This window comes from Triturus cristatus, chromosome 11, assembly GCF_964204655.1.
Source record: "Triturus cristatus chromosome 11, aTriCri1.1, whole genome shotgun sequence".
NCBI classification, from domain to species: domain Eukaryota; kingdom Metazoa; phylum Chordata; class Amphibia; order Caudata; family Salamandridae; genus Triturus; species Triturus cristatus.
The window spans coordinates 623,271,810-623,290,319 of record NC_140594.1 but is presented as its reverse complement, the minus strand read 5'-3'; positions in this window follow the sequence as shown (position 1 = coordinate 623,290,319).

The following is an 18,510-nucleotide window of genomic DNA, read 5'->3' as shown; positions in this document are numbered from 1 at the left end:
TTACAATATGGCCTCCCGGCAAAGGGTGGAGACGTTACCTTCGTGGTTAAGGCACATGAAGCATTCAGGACAGAGGTATACTATTCTTAGGTTAAATTTCCTCCGGCAGATACACACACAAGGTTATTTTATGAATACATTGAAGATGAACAATCTGTTGAGTATTTTCCATACGTGGGTTTAGAAGTCCTGTTAACATACCAAGAACATATTAATTGGTTTAAACGCATCCAACCTCATACCACAGAACAAGTGAGACTTGGTCTGCTCAGCAGAGAAGGAGCGACTTGGCTGGTCTTAGCATCATACATGCCACATCCAGACGTTGCTGCCTGAACACCAGCAGGAATTAGCAAACTTTACAGAGATTTAGTAAAAATGTGCAGAAATCTAACACAATATTTAAGGAGAACATTGGCAGTCTGACCTGCAGGAGCTGCTCAGTCTACACAACGACACATGGGTACCACAGGAATTGGCCCTCAAACACTAAATGCCATTATGGGAAAGGTTCCCACCAGCCGGGAGCAAATCCCGTTCTGGATGGCACAAAAACAGCACAGCTTGAAGCAGTTTTTCCCCATACGGGCCCACAGGAAAAACACAGAATACTGACAATTTGCTTGCCGATGGGGATGGCTCCCCAGTTAGAAGATTGTGCCACTTGGGGTACAATCTTCGCTGCTGTATATAACAGAATACATGGCACCCCTTCAATAGCAGTCACACCAGATGTACTGAAACAAATTCAGAATGAGTGCGGGGTAGAGCCTGCCTTAGATCTGGGGATGAAACTGATGGGCAATTTTGCCCAGGTAACTACCATTATGTTGAGTAACATAAAAGAGGAGTCAGCAGTGGCGGCTATACGCCAACGCCTGAGGGAATTCACTCCCGCACAGCAGGAGCGCGAATTGCCTAAGATTATCGAAGATACATTGCCTCTCTAGGCAGGTATAATCTGGGAGCCAAACCAGGGACACCAGTAGGTAAGGGTAGTTCTAACAGAGATAACTCTAAGCAAGCATCCGATTCTTCAAAGAAGAAATGGGATAATAAACAAAAAAAACAAACAAAGCAAAGTCATGGGGTGGATCTCCTCAACAGGAACACACCGAAGGAAAATATAATTTGCAAAACTATGACAATATTAGAAAGCCTGTGAGATATCAGGATACTGATACACATTCATCTCGTTCCTTTCAGGAGACATCCGAAAAGCGTTCAGAGAGAGACAGACAGTCAGAGTACAGATCGAAAGAGCAAGTCAAGTCGAAAAGGGAGACACATCGCACTTCAGATTACATCATGAAACAGGAAGACAAACAAAAGACTTCAAAACCTCAATTTAAAAAGAAGAAGGCAATCAGGATTAAAATTAGAATTACTGAGGACTTGCTTCTGAACGGGGAATGGGCAGTGACAATGCTGGACAGCGTGGCCAAAGTCACCATAACTCGCCAGAACCTGATGGACTTTCTGGTGGTAGTAGCGCTGATGGAGCATATCACAGTGGAAACACCTGATACAAGAGTAAGTGTCCCACATCGTTTATATGAAATAATGCTCCAAATTGAGGGGGGACATGCCTAGGAAAGTGAAGGGTCTCTTTTGGAAGAACCTGACCCATGGTTACAACATTCTTGTGGATGAAAAAGATAGGCCACCTGAGTTCATAATGGATTGCCCAATGGGAAATGAATTTATTTTACCTGCTTTTTCTGACCTCGTACCAGAATCATTTAGTGGGCGTTAGCTCCTGCACTTTACTGCATTCATGTTGGGTGGGATGATGAGTCACTTCATCACAAAATCCCATTAAAATCAATTTCTCAACCTCAGAGACAATACCTGATTAAACATGAGGCAGAGGAACAAGTCAGGGAGATCTTAGATCAACTTGAATACCAGGATGTGATAGAGAACTGCACCTCACCTATGAATAATTCCCCCCGATAATTCATATTGTCTAGTCTTAGATTATAGACATTTAAATTCATCCACACACACACATTTGCAGTACAAAATGCACACAGTGCCATACTAATGAAGAACATTGTGCTAAAAAATACAAAGCAACAATAGATATCTCAAATGGATTTTCTGCCAAAATTTAGCACTTGGGAGCAGATATTTGACAGCATTCTAAGGTGCTAGGCTCTCACCGCCAATTTTGTAGATTACCCCAGGGGTATAAGAACAGCCCCGGGTTGTTTTCATCCAGGGTAACAGAGTTACTTCAAAATCTTGATGAGGAGGCATTGTCCTATGTAGATGACATCTATCTGACGGACGATGAATTAATGGAACACTTGGCCAGACTGAACCACATAATCCTTAGGTTTTCTCACCTGGGTTATAAATTTAATTTAAAAAAAAAACAAACATTGCCCACCTCAGTGTCCTATTTCTAGGGTACGAGTTGTCAAGTGAAGGCAAAAGCCGGGCGGCACAATTTTCAGAAAAATGTGCACTGCTCCAACCTCCAACGACTCTGAAAAGACTACAATCCATTTTAGGATTTTTGAATTTTGGCAGGACATACATTTGGATTACGCAGAAAGGGTAAAACCTTTCTACGACTTAATTAGATCTGATGTTTCAGTGCACCATCGAACACATCAACATACTGATATCCTACGTTCCGTACAAGCTGACATTAGAGCTTGCAAACATTTACACACACGTGTCAACATCACTAACCTGGTGATCCACGTAGTCGCTGGACGAACCAGGTACACCTACATTACTTTTAATGAGGCAATACAGCACCAATTGCATACAAATCACATTTGTGCACAAACGTTGAAAAACGTTTTGCACCAACAGAAAAAATACTTACTGCTGTACAGAGTCCCTTGCTCACTTTGCCACTGGATTCAAGCAAGCCTGGCTAAAGACGGCTCAAATGCCAGAAAGCGGTCCTAGGAAGCTTGTTTCCAGTCCAGGGAAGGCCTAGCCCGGAAGTTGGGGCTGGACTGTTCCCATGAGGCACAGGGTCAGACTGATTTGCATATGGCCATGTCTGAACTGGGGTGGCAGAGTGGGTTAAAGAACGGTGATGGATCAAACCCAGATCTGTTGACTGGGTGTGAGTGTTTGATTGGTTCTGATGCTCCGTCCATCACCACCCCCTTTTGTACCGCTTTGTTCGCCATAAGTTGGCAGGGTATGCTCAGACGTGAGTCCCTTGCTCACTTTGCCACTGGATTCAAGCAAGCCTGGCTGAAGACGGCTGAAATGCCAGAAACCGGTCCTAGGAAGCTTGTTTCCAGTCCAGGGAAGGCATGGCTTGGCAGTTCGGGCTGGACTGTTACCATGAGGCACAAGGTCAGACTGATTTGCATATGGCCATGTCTGAACTGGGGTGGCAGAGTGGGCTAAAGAACGGTGATGGATCAAACCCAGATCTGTTGACTGGGCGTGAGTGTTTGATTGGTTCTGATGCTCCGTCCATCACCACCCCCTTTTGTACCGTGAGGAAGAGAGCACTGGTACAGGGACAACGCATAGTTGGCAGAGTTATGTGCACTCCTCTTAGCTCTTGAATATACTGATCCTGGATTACCCACCCTTGTTGTGTGTGATTCTTTTTACGGTGTACAATCTTTTAATGATAATTAGTTTTTGGGGGAACAAAACGATTTTCGGGATTCTAAAGGTAGCACAATCAAGGATAAAATGCTTTGAGTTCGGGTGGTGGTCCTTAAGTCACGCTTGCCCCTTACACATGTTGTCCATACGTTAGGACATGAAAAGTGAAATTAAATGAAAAGTGCGGTTTATATAGCGCAACTATCCCTCCTGACGGAGTCTCCTAGCGCTGCAGATAACTAGAACCGGCTGTAACAATATAGGCTAAATCAGGGCCAGAGAGCAGACATCTGTTAGTCCGAAGATCCAAGTCTTAAGGGCTCTTCTAAACGGATCTTCCCGTTGGATCGCTCTCAGTTCCTTTGGCAAGCTATTCCACGCCTTTGCGCCCAAGATCGTTGCTGATTTCCCTCCTTTGGTTGACAATTTGAACCTAGCTATTGCAAGTAGATTTGCAGAGCTAGATCTGAGTGTCCTTGTTGTGGTATATGATTTAAATCTATTGGAGAGATAAGCAGGGCCTAAACCGCGAGATGCTCTAAAGATTGTCAACAACAATATGAACAAGATTCTTTTATGGATCGGGAGCCAGTGTAGGGTCTTCAATGCGGCAGAGGCAGACGCTCTACGTGGAAGCCCTAGGATCAATCTGGCCGCTGCATGCTGAACTACTTGAAGTTTCCTCATGGAAGCCTTATTCATCCCTGCAAGGAGGCTATTACAGTAGTCTAGCCATGATAATATAAGAGCTACTGTTACCGTTTTCCTTGCTGCAAGCGGGATGAGATTGACATTTTTTTTCAATGTTTTAATGAGGCCGAAACAGGTCCCTGTTAATTTTGAGACATGGGGTTTGAATGAAAGGGAAGAGTCAAACAGTACTCCCAGATTTTTTGCGACCACAACCATTGAAGGAGGGGCTGCAGTGTCATCCGGCCACCAGGCTTTGGGTTGGAACAAATTATTTTTACCAATAGGAAGGATTTCTGTTTTATCACTATTACAGCAGAGATGGTTGTTATTTATCCATTTAATGACTGCTGTAAAACAAGCTTTGAAATTTTCTTCAGCTTTCGTCGATTTCTCTTCTAATGACGGAATGAGTTGGGTATCGTCAGCATAAGACGTAATTTCGATCCCAAAGGACGAGATCAATGAGATGAGTGGAGCCATATATATATTAAACAACAGAGGACTAAGAGAAGCCCCCTGTGGGACACCCGTAGATACAATATGTTCAGATGATAGACAGGAACCCAGATAGACAACCTGCTTTCTATTTGACAGGAAGGATGTAATCCATGCCAAAGCAAAGTTGGAAATGCCACATGATCTTAGTCTGGCTAGCAGGATGTCATGGGAGATGGTTTCAAAAGTGGCAGACAAATCCAAAAGGATCAGGACTGCCTTCCTGCCACTATCCGTTATGAATTTTAGGGTGTCTGATATCTCGAGTAAAGCTGACTCTGTCGAATGTTTTGGGCGAAATCCAGACTGGCGGGGATGAAAAATAGATGTAGACTCAGCAAAGCTGGAGAGTTGTTTGTAGACTATTCTCTCTGTGATCTTACCCAAGATTGGTAAAAGGGATATAGGCCTATAGTTAGACAGATTAGATGATTCAACATTCTGTTTTTTCTTGAGGGGCTTCACAATAGCAAATTTCCATTCATCGGGTACTATGCCCAAGGCTAGGGAGGAATTCACTATTCTGTTGATCAGCGGATTCACAACATCAATAATATGATGTAAGAGAATTGGAGGACATACGTCCAATGGTGAACCTGATTTACAGGCTAATATAGCCTCTTTCGTTTGAACTAATGTGGCAGTTTGAAATGATTGAAGGACGGGACAGTCCATTCCATGGTCTAGTATTTTTCCATTGGCGAGGTCCTGTGGTCTACAAGTCTCAAAATTCCTTTGAATATTCTTAACCTTATTTTCAAAGTAAAGTGCAATTTCATTACAAAGTGTAGATGACGGAGGGATCACAGAGTGTAAAGCTTTAGGATCTGTGAAAGATTTTACAATTTTAAATATTTCTTTTTGACTATGCTTTGCCATGATGATTCGATTGTGAAAATATTCTTTTTTAGCAGCTTTAATAGCCAAATTATATTGTTTCCTAAATGATTTTAAAATTTGCAAGTTAGTTACTTCATATCCCCTTCGCCACTTGCGTTCAAGCTGTTTACTATGCAGATGGAGATCCGCCAGGTCTTTTGAGAACCAGGGGTCGTTGTGGTTTTTCCTTTTAGAAGCGCGAATATCGCCTTTGGGGGGGTCTAATTTGTTCCCTATGGATGTTAACCAGTTGTGCAGTCTAACCGAGTCCTCTCCCGGTTCCCCCTGTGAGTGTTGGCACCGTATCTTGAGCTGTTGCTAATAAGAGGGGGTTAGAAACTAAAGACTGCCATTTCCGCCCAGGTACGCCGGTAATATTACTGTTACTTATGCCTACACTGACCTTTTGAGGAATTGGAAGGACGAAAGGGATAAAGCTATGGTCAGACCACGCCTGTGGAATTGGATTTCTGATCTGAAATGACCTAAAATTAGTGCAAACCGTGTCCAACGTGTGCCCTGCACAATGTGTTGGTCCTTGAGCAACTTGTTTCAGGCCCAGTAGGGTGACCATTTCCAGAAAAGATGAAACTCCTGGGCTATTATCACATTCCAGGTGTAAGTTGACGTCCCCAAGCAGTGAAAAATTCGAGTATATAAGCACTGCCTCGCTAAGAGCATCTCCTAAAGATTCAAGGAAGACATTACAGTTGCCTGGGGGGGCGATATAGCAATACCCCAGAAAAGGAAAAGGAGTTATTTATGGTGCAGCAAAAGCCCATATTTTCTACTCCTTTTAGTCCTTGCAGGGTAAAGGTCTTCCATTGTAAGGTCTCCCTATATATAATGGCTACTCCCCCTCCCCTGCCATCATCTCTATCTCTCCTGCACATAGTGAAGTTTGGAGGCAGGGCGACCACTATATCCGGATTACAATCTTCCTTCAGCCAGGTTTCCGTAATACATAGGAAGTCTAGCTTATTATCAGTAATTAATTCATTGATGTTCCTAAGCATGCTTAGTTAAAGAACGTGCATTTATTAGACCCCCTCGAATGGAAACCTGATGACTGATTTCCTTTTCCGAATCATTTGTGATATAGTGGTCATCAAGGATTATCTGTGTCTGACATTTCCAACAACTTATCGGACCTCTGATGTTATTAACATCTAGGAAGTGTCAGCATTGCTTGCTAATATTCAATTTCTCCAAATAACAAGCAGTCAGATATCTTCTAGGGAGGTCACAGGCAGCGTGGCTGGCGCTGGTCGCGCATCGGGCACGGACGGGCGCAGACTGGCTTGCCTTAGGCGCGCCTTTGGCGCGCCCGCTGCACGCATCCGCTGCGCGTCAGCGCCATTCCTTCCCTTTATACAGTGATGAAAGTGGTATTGCAGTAAGCTAGACTGTCACCCTTGCAAGATGGCAGGCGATTGTTGTCCCTCCGGAAGTAGGGGCAAGAATATCGCGTCGATACTCCCTCCACACAATCAGCACAGGCTGTGGTGGATCGGGGAGTAGACGCAAGGAAGCAGAGACACAGAGTAAAAATACAGTAAGAGTTCTTGTTTTTTTATCTTTTTAGGCAACTACAGGGCTAATCTAAAAATAACAACAAGCGGCGCAGTGCAGAGGTAATTTCAAACACTTAAAGTTAAAATAAAACTAAAAGAGAGCCTTCACGTTACAACTGAGCAAATTATCAAATGCGCGTCAGCGCCATTCCTTCCCTTTATACAGTGATGAAAGTGGTATTGCAGTAAGCTAGACCGTCACCCTTGCAAGACGGCAGCCGATTGTTGTCCCTCCGGAAGTAGGGGCAAGAATATCGCGTCGATACTCCCTCCACACAATCAGCGCAGGCTGTGGTGGACCGGGGAGTAGACGCAAGGAAGCAAAGACACAGAGTAAAAATACAGTAAGAGTTCTTGTTTTTTTATCTTTTTAGGCAACTACAGGGCTAATCTAAAAATAACAACAAGTGGCGCAGTGCAGAGGTAAATTCAAACACTTAAAGTTAAAATAAAACTAAAAGAGAGCCTTCGCGTTACAGCTGAGCAAATTATCAAATGCGGGTCAGCGCCATTCCTTCCCTTTATACAGTGATGAAAGTGGTATTGCAGTAAGCTAGACCGTCACCCTTGCAAGATGGCAGCCGATTGTTATCCCTCCGGAAGTAGGGGCAAGAATATCGCGTCGATACTCCCTCCACACAATCAGCACAGGCTGTGGTGGACCGGGAGTAGACGCAAGGAAGCAGAGACACAGAGTAAAAATACAGTAAGAGTTCTTGTTTTTTTATCTTTTTAGGCAACTACAGGGCTAATCTGAAAATAACAACAAGCGGCGCAGTGCAGAGGTAAATTCAAACACTTAAAGTTAAAATAAAACTAAAAGAGAGCCTTCGCGTTACAGCTGAGCAATGTGCGGGAGCGCACGCTGTTGGTAATTCATTGGATGATGAGGCAGCCAAATCTGCAGTAGCCACAGTTAGAGTAGCCGCTGTTACTCGTTCCATGACTAAAATTGACTGTGACATACTGGCGGCTATTGCTGCAACCAAGGAGGGCCCTCAATTTCCTCAAGGATTCACTTCACGTTATACTTATCAGTTAACTACTGACAAAGTTCCTTTTGTTTCTATTTCTACAGTTGGTAATCGCATGATCTCCAACCTCGACCGCAGACATTCTCTTATTGTGGCCGCTCATAAAGGCGTGGCTTCCGCTCACACTGGTGTTGCAGCTCTTGTTTCTCTTTTACAACAACGCTATTGGTGGTGCAGGTTTTACCAGCAAACTCGCAAATATGTCCTTTGTTGTGATCCACTATGTCGCTCAAACCGCAAACTCATCTCTTAATTTCTAATCATCTTTTTGAATGTATTTACCTTGATCATTGTGGTCCTTTAACATCAGACACTGCTTTTAAATATATTTTGGTTGCAGTGGCTTCTTGTAATAGGTTCCTCTGGGTTTGGCCGCAGCACTCTACTAACGTTCGCACTGTTATAAAGGATTTGCATATACACACTGCGGAGCTTTAGAGGGAAAAAGAACCTAGGCCGCCCTCCTCTCAATCAGTATCTATCAACAAAGACCTAGGACTTGGAAGGTAGAATCTTTTTTTCTCTTAGCTGTGGATTAAATCCTATTACTTTAGGTATATACCACTCCCCACTTTTTTGGAAAAAGGGTAGTCATCCACTACGCTAGCCACCTTCAATTGTAAAATAGGATTTTTACCTGTGGCAATCCCCCAGACAAACCTCAAGGTGCATGAATACATATAAACTACACCAAGTGTTATTTCAAATACAAATAGTAAAAGAAATAAGAAAAAAGAAAAAATGTGAGAAAAACAAGATGGCACCTCACGTGCGCAACACCAATTGAGCCTGCTGATTGGTACTCATCAGCTCTGCCCACTTTTATCATCATTGGTTACCATCATGTTTCAAAGCAAAATTCAAAGAGTGTCCGAAAAAATATATTTGTGAAGGTACGTAGTCAGAGAATCACATACCAAAACGACTGAATAGTGAAGATAAAAGGTTGAGAAGGATACACCCTCAATAGGTTCAAACTTTATTACTCCTTTGATGTGCACCCAAATCAACAATTAAAAAGGTTGCTTAATGTGCATACCATAGTGCCAACATGTTTCATCGCCCAATCTTATTATGGCGATTTCGTCAGGGCTGCTCCAGTCGCTTGGCACAGACACAGGACACTGCTAGAGTTTTCTCTCTTAGGGACCTTAGTGAGCCATGGCCTCGCGTACCAGCTCGCATCAATAGGTCCTGCACGGGCTCCTAAAGTGAGTCCTCGCAGTGATTCCACACTCAGCTGTAATGCGGATCACCCAAAGCCTCACGGAGCTCCTTCTCTCCGTAGGATTTGCATGTCTTTATTTTTTTATTTTGAAGGTTTTGTATAGCGCGAACAAGACCCTTGCGAGTATCAGAGCGCTTTACAACAAATATAGGTAATAGACATATACATAAAAATACTATAAGTTATATTAGTCCAACAGTGGTAACTATTACCGCATAGCAAATATCTACAAGACTGCATATAATAGTTCAAGAGAATTTGGCCAGGAGCATCGATATGACTTCTTTTTTGAAAGATGCCGTGTGATGGTTCTGTCTCGTTTTTGGGGGCAAGGCATTCCAAATCCTGGGGACCATTCCTGAGAAGGAACGGTTATATGTTTTCTTCTTGGTAAATCATTGTGGTTTCAGTAGAAGATTATAGGAACTCCTGGTGGTTCTGTTACCACCCGATAGTATTCATTTCTCCGCTAGGTATCTCGGGGTTTTGTGATGCAATGCCTTGTGTGTCATACAGGCGATTTTCAAATGGATCTTGGCATCAAAAGTTAGCCAGTAAAGGGCATGCCGAGCAGGGAAGATGTGACAGTTTATTTTGAAGCTTGTGATGAGTCTAGCGGCTGCGTTGATTGACGCTCTTAGAGGGGCTGTCGTTGATCTGGGTAGGCCGCAGAGAGCGACACTCCCATACTCCACTCTGGGGATTACTAGAGTTTGAACTGCCTGTTTAAAGTCATTTGCGGGTATGAAGGGTTTCAAATTCAATCTTCTCAAGTTGTTCATTTGAAAAGTTTCTCCTTTAGTTGCTGCGCTGATGTGATTCTGCATATTTAGCTTATTATCCTGAGTTATTCCTAGAGATTTGGCAAATGTTAATATTGAGCAGTTGACCGTCGAGTGCTGTTAGGTGCTTCATCCACTCATGGATGATGGTTGTTTGGCTGGGGGGGGGCTATAAGGAGGAATTCTGTTTTTAAGGTGTTTAGTTTTAAGTGTTTTTTTGCCAGCCAAGTCTGCGTTTTTTGGAGCATTGAGTTGAGGGACTTAATGTCCTCAAGTGAGTGGACATTAATATAGAGTTGTGTGCCGTCTGCGTACATGTGGTATTGGACATTTGAGGAGTTGAGAAGCTCGGTGAGTGGTTCCATAAACAGATTGAAGAGTGTCGGGGAGAGGGAAGATCCTTGGGGTACTCCTAAAGTGACTGGAGTGGGCTTGTATAAAGATTGATTGGTCTTGAATCTTTGTGTTCTGTTTTGAAGGATGGAAGTGAACCAGTTGAGAAACGTTCCAGATAGTCCCATTCTATGTTTCAAGAGGTCTAGTAAGTTGTCGTGTTTGACGGTGTCGAAGGCAGAGGCTAGGTCAAGCAAGATTAGTAAACAGGCTTTGTTTTGGTCCAATATTTTTAATGCGTCGTCTATTATGTGGGTCATGGCTGATTCGGTACTGTGCCCTGTTCGAAAGCCTGATTGGAATTTATTGAGCAGGTTGAAGTGGTCTATGTGGTTGTTAAGCTGCGAGTGAACACATTTTTCTAATAATTTGGCCAGGGTAGGGATGTTGGATATAGGGCGAAAGTTATTCAGGTCTGACAGGTCCGCCGATGGTTTCTTTAAGATGGGGGATACCTGACCAGCTTTGAGGAGATCTGGGATGGTTCCCTGCAGCAGAGAGGTGTTTATATAATCCTGGTCCATAGAGGCACTAACACTGGAATGAAGTCTTTTAAGTGGGTTGCTGGGAGAGGGTCCGTGAAGTGATTGGAGGGATTCAAGGCCGTGAGCGTTTTTAGAATAGTTTCTTCACTGTAGATGTTGAAGGAGGCCCAAGTGGCATTGTTTTTGAGGTCGACCTTTGTGGAACAACTAAGTGGGTTCCTAAGCGGGGTCAGTGAGGAGATCATGTGAGGGTCGGTTTGGGCTAATAGATCGTTAAGTAGTCTGCCTTTATGTTTTCTGTCTTCATTGTGAAAAAGGCAGCAAATGCCCCGCAGTTGGGGAGTGTTTCTGGATTAACTTGAGGGGAGTGGGAGATACGCTTCGTTTGAGCTTTGATTATTTCGAATAGTCTTTTGGGTCGATTCTTGGCTTGGTCTAATTGTTTACTGATGAAGTAAGTTTTTGATCAACGAATTTTTCTGTAATAGGCATTTCTCGTGCTTCTTAGTAATTTGAGGTGAATAGAGGATAGTGCTGCTCTCCATTGTCGTTCAGTTGCTCTTAGCAATCTTCTGTCTTCATTTAGCCTACCATCATACCATAGGTTTGTGTCTTTTTTGGAGACTCTTTTCAATTGTAAGCGGAGCTATATTGTCTAATAACATGTTCATAGAGTGAAAGTAATGATTAGTCAGATCATGTACATCATGTAAACTATCAGGTGGGGGCGTGAGGATAGGGCTAGCAGTTGCGAGTGAAATAGTATTGACGTGTTTTAGGTTCCTCTTCCAGTTTTTTGTTCTCTTGGGTTGGACAGAGTGCAGTTTAACTGCTTCATTGTCTTTGTTGGAACTTATGCCTGTGGCAATTTCCATTCTGACTAAGGCCCGGCTTTTGCCTCTAAGGCTTACCGTGATTCTATGAAGCTATGGGAGTGCAGGTGCATTTCCCATCTCCATATCGGCCTGAGGGCAGTTCTGTTGTGGAGCAGATTCACAGTGACATAAAGCAATCTTTGACAGCAAGGGAATTAGGTACGGCCCGTGGTTGGTTAACTCTTCTTTATAGGCTTCAAGGTGCTGTCAATTATTTTCCAAGAAGATCTCTAGGTGGGCAGACCCTGTACAAAATGCTTTTTGGTACCAAGATGTTTGTTCCAGATCTCAAAAGTCTAGACTTTGTGGAAGCTGCTGCAACATTTAACGTAGATAACCACTGTGCTGTCTTGCAGGATCTACAAAAGTGTTGTGATACACTCAAATCTCATTTGCCATTGACTTCGCCTGAAGAAGCAGCAGCTCTGATTCCTGTTTCAGGCTGGCTCCTTAAAGTGGGCAATCTGCTTTGTGAAAAGGTGGTGATCCAGAAAGAATTTGGCCCATCCTACCATGCTCCTGTGCCAGTTCTTGGTCTCCGGGGTACCTGAACTATGATTTTACCTCCTCTACCTGGTTGCAAGGAAAATCGCTTCATTTCAATTGAACATGTCAAGTTACACCATATGGCCGATACTGAATAGTATGTCTAGGGGTGTCCCAAGATGGGATATTCCTTTACATGCTGTGAGCACCGTTTTTTCAGATTCTCCCTAGCTGCTGGAGGGTGATGTCAAGCCTTCAGTTGACCTGGTATCTGCTTTACCTTCTACATCCTCCACTGTCCTGTAGTTCCTAGGAATCCCCAGGATCTGTGCGTTTTAGATTACCTAAACTGAGGACTTGGTGTCCCAACCGCTTCTGGACACCCCTATAGGATATGTCAGCCGTTAGACCAGCTAGCTCTACAGTGCCACTACCACCCCCCTGTATCTTACAGTGGTGTAGGTAGTTTCTGGCAACCACTGAACATGACAACCCTGATTCTTAGGGATCGTGGAAAACAGTACAGTACTTTTCGCTCAGACACTCGTGCTTGCTTTTGCTCAGAAAATACACAGGATGGCGATTGGGACGTTTCAATAAGTATTTATTGGTCCAGCGACAGTCTTGTGTGAAACATATGTGCTGCGACAATCAGGAGACAGAAGCATACGAAAGAGATTGCTAGTATCAATATAGTAAATAGTAGATACATTTCTACCATAGTGCTAATAAGATGAACATAAGCAGTTCAGATAATAACAGTAGCACTTGCATATTCGTAAAATGTGTACCCTACGTAATTTGCCTAACTGTACATAGCATAGATCTATATGGCAAGCATGTATATGTGTGTGTATGTAGCCAAGAAACCCCTAGGGAAGAACCATCCCCCTCACCTGATGGTTGAGAACTATGGACCCCGTCTCTGCTTTGAGGATGACAGCCCGCAAGGGATGTCAGACCGCTGCGTGTCGAAGATTAAGTATGCTGGACCCTGTGTCAGCTTGGAATGAATTCTCCTCTAATTTGCAAGGGGAAATAAGGGTCTTATATACTAGAGTAATCACTCCAGGGTTTCTACTAGAATCGATATGTTTAGAAAACAATCATAAATGTTTTGAAAACAATCATAAATGTTTTGAAAACAATCATAAATGTTTTTACAAGCAAATGTGATCAAGCACAGCTGGCTGTTTGGGAAGGATGAAAAAAGTGGTGACCCTCATACAGAATAATTATACTGTGCCTGAGGACATGTTCATGTACGTCAGTTAAAGGGATTATGATAGAGTATTGAGAGCCTGGTGTCGAAGAGACAGGAGCAAGCTACTAGGTAAAAGGTCACCTGTTTAGAATCGTTATTGTCGTGTGGATAGGACAAATGCATGTAATAGGGGTATACATGACAGGACTAGCCTAAAAGACATGACACCACAATGGAAATCATTTATTCTGTTCCCCCCCTGGAGTCCTCTGTGGGAATACAAGCCCCAACTTCATATCCAGATTGCCAGCCTCCATTATTTCAGCTGAGTTCTTCTGGTTACTATATTGATCAAGACAATTTTTCTTTGGACAATTCTTCGCTATCATCAGTTTTATCTGCACCACCGGCAAAGATATGTGTGTTTATCTCTTGGTTAAAACACACTTATCTGGTACCACCATGGACATATGTCTGGTTTGTGTTTTCCATGGTATTTCTGTTTATGTGGATTGGATTTGTGACAGTTTTTTCCTTTTGATTAATGCCCACTACCTCCAGGAACGTTCTGCTGCAGAACTTGTTGATGGAGTATTGGCTCTACATTCATCCTTTCATTAAATGAAAGAGAGACCAGTCCCTTGTGAACATTTTAGCGCTCCCCGTCACTGATTGGATGGGATGAAGTATCATTCTATGTATTTGGTCCTATGGAGATCCTACAAATTCCATATGTATTCCGTGCTTCTATGGGTGATGTGATAATATCTGGGGTGCAATCAGATGATTGGGATGTAAAGGCTGTGAATTCCATGTTTTCCGAATTGTAATATTACACTGTTTTTGATACTGAAAATGTATATTTAAATTCGGCTAACTATGCAGATTTATTCTGTTATCAACATTATGGTCTTCACGTTGTGCACAGATCAAATGGACAGCGTCTCCACTTTAACTATACTTAATGGGAACATTGCCCAACTCCATCTCAGGGTAGTTCCAGCACACGAAAAATTAAGTACACCTATTTCACCGGTTATAACCTTTTGGATCCGTTATCATATTATATTAATTTGGCTTCCAGTCTTTCAAAAAAATACATGCTTACTCAGACCAAGTTGATTTATGCATCTCTTTTTATTGACAACTTAGCACTGAAGGGATAGGATTATTGGAAAGACAATATCGATTTGAAATCAGTATGGGGTTGTAAGTCCTGGCAGGTCCAAGGTATTAAATCTTTATTCCATGCATGTCCGATACCTTCTCAAATTATTTTTCCTAATGACACGGTCCAACAGACTACTTGTCCGGGGTTGGCTAAGCTTAAAGAATTCAATACTCCCACTTATCTGTCCTTGGCCCTGTTTGATAATTGACAAGTTTATACCAATTATACTACAGACCAACTAAATAGTATGATACAAAATGGTAGATTTAACTCCACTGCTATATCCTCATCTGTATGGTTATTATGGCCTCTGAAAACAAATGTTTGCCATTCTCGTTTTGTGAACACTACTTCAGGATTTACGTTGCATAGACCTGATCCACGTTACCCACTTTCTAATACTATTACCACTTACTCTGTGGGTAAATTGTGCCAACAATGGTTAGAACATTCAACATTGTCTGCCGTGAAACAGGATCTTTTTCACCTATCAGATGACATAAACCTTTCTGATTTCCTTTTTGGTCCCAAATCCCCTTTTACCAAATGATTTCTTTATGCTGTATATAATGAATTTGGAAATTGTCGCAAATGGAAGCTGCTGTCTGCCATAAGTCCTGCGCAGGCCTATTGTCATTTTTTGTATGTTAGCATGAGCACGTTGCAGATTGTCCTCTGCTTTGAACACGTCACCTTACAGATATATTTTGCTTTGTGCAATAGCAGCATACAACATCAAATGACACAACTTGGAAATGTGAGTGCCTAGCTCGTTGGTAAGTGCTCAGTGTAAATATATATTGTAAATGCCTAAAATCGCTATTTCAACATTGCAGTCTAAAAACACTTTTTCTTTCATTATAATTATATTTGATGTTTTGTAGGAAACACAGCTTATCCTAATAGACCATGGTTGTTTTCACTGCTGAGAAATCCAACAATTCCAGGTGAAGTCTGCTTCAGTGAGGCACAAGTTAAAACTCAGAGACCTGCAGAGTGGGCTTTTGGGTTCCAGATAGCAAGATTTTGATGTCTGGATAAGTCTGGCAGAGCCATCCTTTACTCACCTGATGAGGTGTACAAAATTACCATGCTCTGTTGTATGCTGCACAACATTGCCCTGCAGTGGAACATTCCTTTCTTCCCAGATGATGACAACAATGAGGAGGCCCTGGGTGATGTTGAAGCATTACCAAATGAATATGACAGTGGTGAAGAAGTAAATTACTTGCATCAAGATGTCATCAACAGCTTCTTCTCTTGAGGGTAACTATAAGTTAATTGAAATTCATGTAAATGTAACAATTTTTATATACAGGTGACAGATTGCTGAGTCTTTCCTGAAGTAGTATGTTTAGGTATATGTCCACATAGGGTGGTTGTAGATGGTGATGTTTCCACTGTCTTCACTACACGACAGAGTGGAATTATTTGTATAGGATACAGTCATTTTTTTAATTGCTACATGGAAATGTGATCTTTTTAAGTGGCAGCATTGTGGTCCAGTCCTTTTGACTGTATGTAACTATTGTTTTAACATCACTTATTATTTTCAAACATGTATCTTTTCCCATGGGTCACAACACTCTGCCAACTTCAGTAGCACAAATAAATCACTGGTGACTTATTGAATGGGTAAGTTACCTTGCTTGTGTTGTACAGAGGTAAAATTATATGAATGTGTTTCATGTTGTTGTACTTTGTATGCTCTTACATTAAAAAATGAAATCAATTCTGACATAATTGCAGTGTATGTGTTTATAGGAATTACTCTGTGTGAGTATGTATGTATATAATGTGATGATCATAGTTTATACGTAAAATTGTAGATCACTAAGTATTAAAATACATGAAGGACATAAGATGATGATGATTTTGTTGTATGTAATAAATGGAATTTTGATCCCAAGAACATCAATGTTTGTGTCAGTTTGTGGAATAAGCCATAAACATATTATTAAATATCCCTATTTAACTATGATTATTGTAAAATGCTATATGTGGAGTATCTTTAGAATTTGACACAATATGAACATTTCCCACCACAACATTTTGACAATGCAGCAACAAGTAGAACAAAAAACTGTTTAAATGTATTAAAAAACAAATTGTATTCTAATTCACAAATATATTGAATATGATGGGATACAATGACAAGAGAAATTATGAAATATCAAAGAAAAAATATATTTGTATCAGAAACAGGACACAGAATTGATCCAAGAGTTAATGTTACTGTTTCACAGGAGGAAATTACTTGCGACTCTCGGTAGTGGTTTTTGGTGTGATCCTCTCCCACTGGCATTGATGAGCGACTCCATGTCAGGTTGACTGTTGGCTCCGCGGTTGCAGGGCTAGAGGTGATGGCAGGAGAATTTTTGTGGAGGAGCCTAGTGGATGGTACATAGATATTGAGGGTGCACAGAAAGGGGTAGAGGACTGACTAATACCCCTGCATATGTCCCTTAAGCCACCTTGCACCTCCCGAGACAGGGAGCACCAGAATGAGGTCATTGTACCACCCCTGCAACTGTTTGATGTCACCCATGAGCTGGTTGTTGTCAGTGGCCTCACTCTGCTGCCCAAATGATGGCCTACCCCTACTCACACTACTCCGTGGCCTTTGCACAGTTGGCACAACCACACTGGGTCCTACCTCAATTGCAGATGTTGTTGCCAATATGGGAGCCAGGTCTTGGTTGTGTACTGCAGAAGTTGTTTGTAATGTTGCCCACAGGGATTAAGTTACAACGAATGCCTGTTGCAGAGGGGGAGAAACAACATGGGTGGTATTACGGCTGGTAGGCAGAGTGAGGATCATCCTAGCAGCCTGTCCAGACACACTTGATGGACCAGGCTGTTCCTCATCCAGATCAGGACCAGCAGGAGCTGTGCCCTCAATGAAGGCTTCTGCAGGAGTTGGAACTGTGGCTGGAGTTGTGGGTATTGTTTCAGGAACTTCTGCTATGGTAGCTGGTCAACAATATGAAATAAAATAATGATTAATATGTGTAATAGTGTAATGTTAATTGTAAGTGTTTGCCATTTTACACTCATAATTCATAATAAAAATATCCTGAAAGTTGAATACAACATAAACTTTCGACTTTGTGTTTCTAAGGGAGAGAGAAGTAAAATAACCCTTTAAGTATACCTTAAATTCCTGATGGATACATCTGCCTGTGGATTCCTCACTTTTTGAATTACCCCTTGCGCAGCATTCCACTGAAGCTTTTTTCATAGCTCTCCCATGTCGAAGAGGACGTCACAATAGTACGGCTCTGCTCGCAACTCCGCGTGACATCATCAGAGCCATAAGAAGACCTCATTGACGTGTTGATGTCAGTTTTCTTTTTTTCTCGCCCTCAACGAGTAATGGTTTATCTTGGACTCTGCATTTCCTTGTGGTTAACATTGTTACAGTCGATCTGTAATTGTAGCAGTGAGATGACTATGCAGAAAAAGTCAGGGTTCAAACCTTATAGGGAATGTGGGGTACATATGTCCATCACAGACCCCACGATGATTGCCTTTAGTGACTGTCGTTGGACCACGACATTGAGGGATACTCTTTGTGTCACCGGATTAACCCTAAGGCCCTCAAGGAGAGGAAAGTG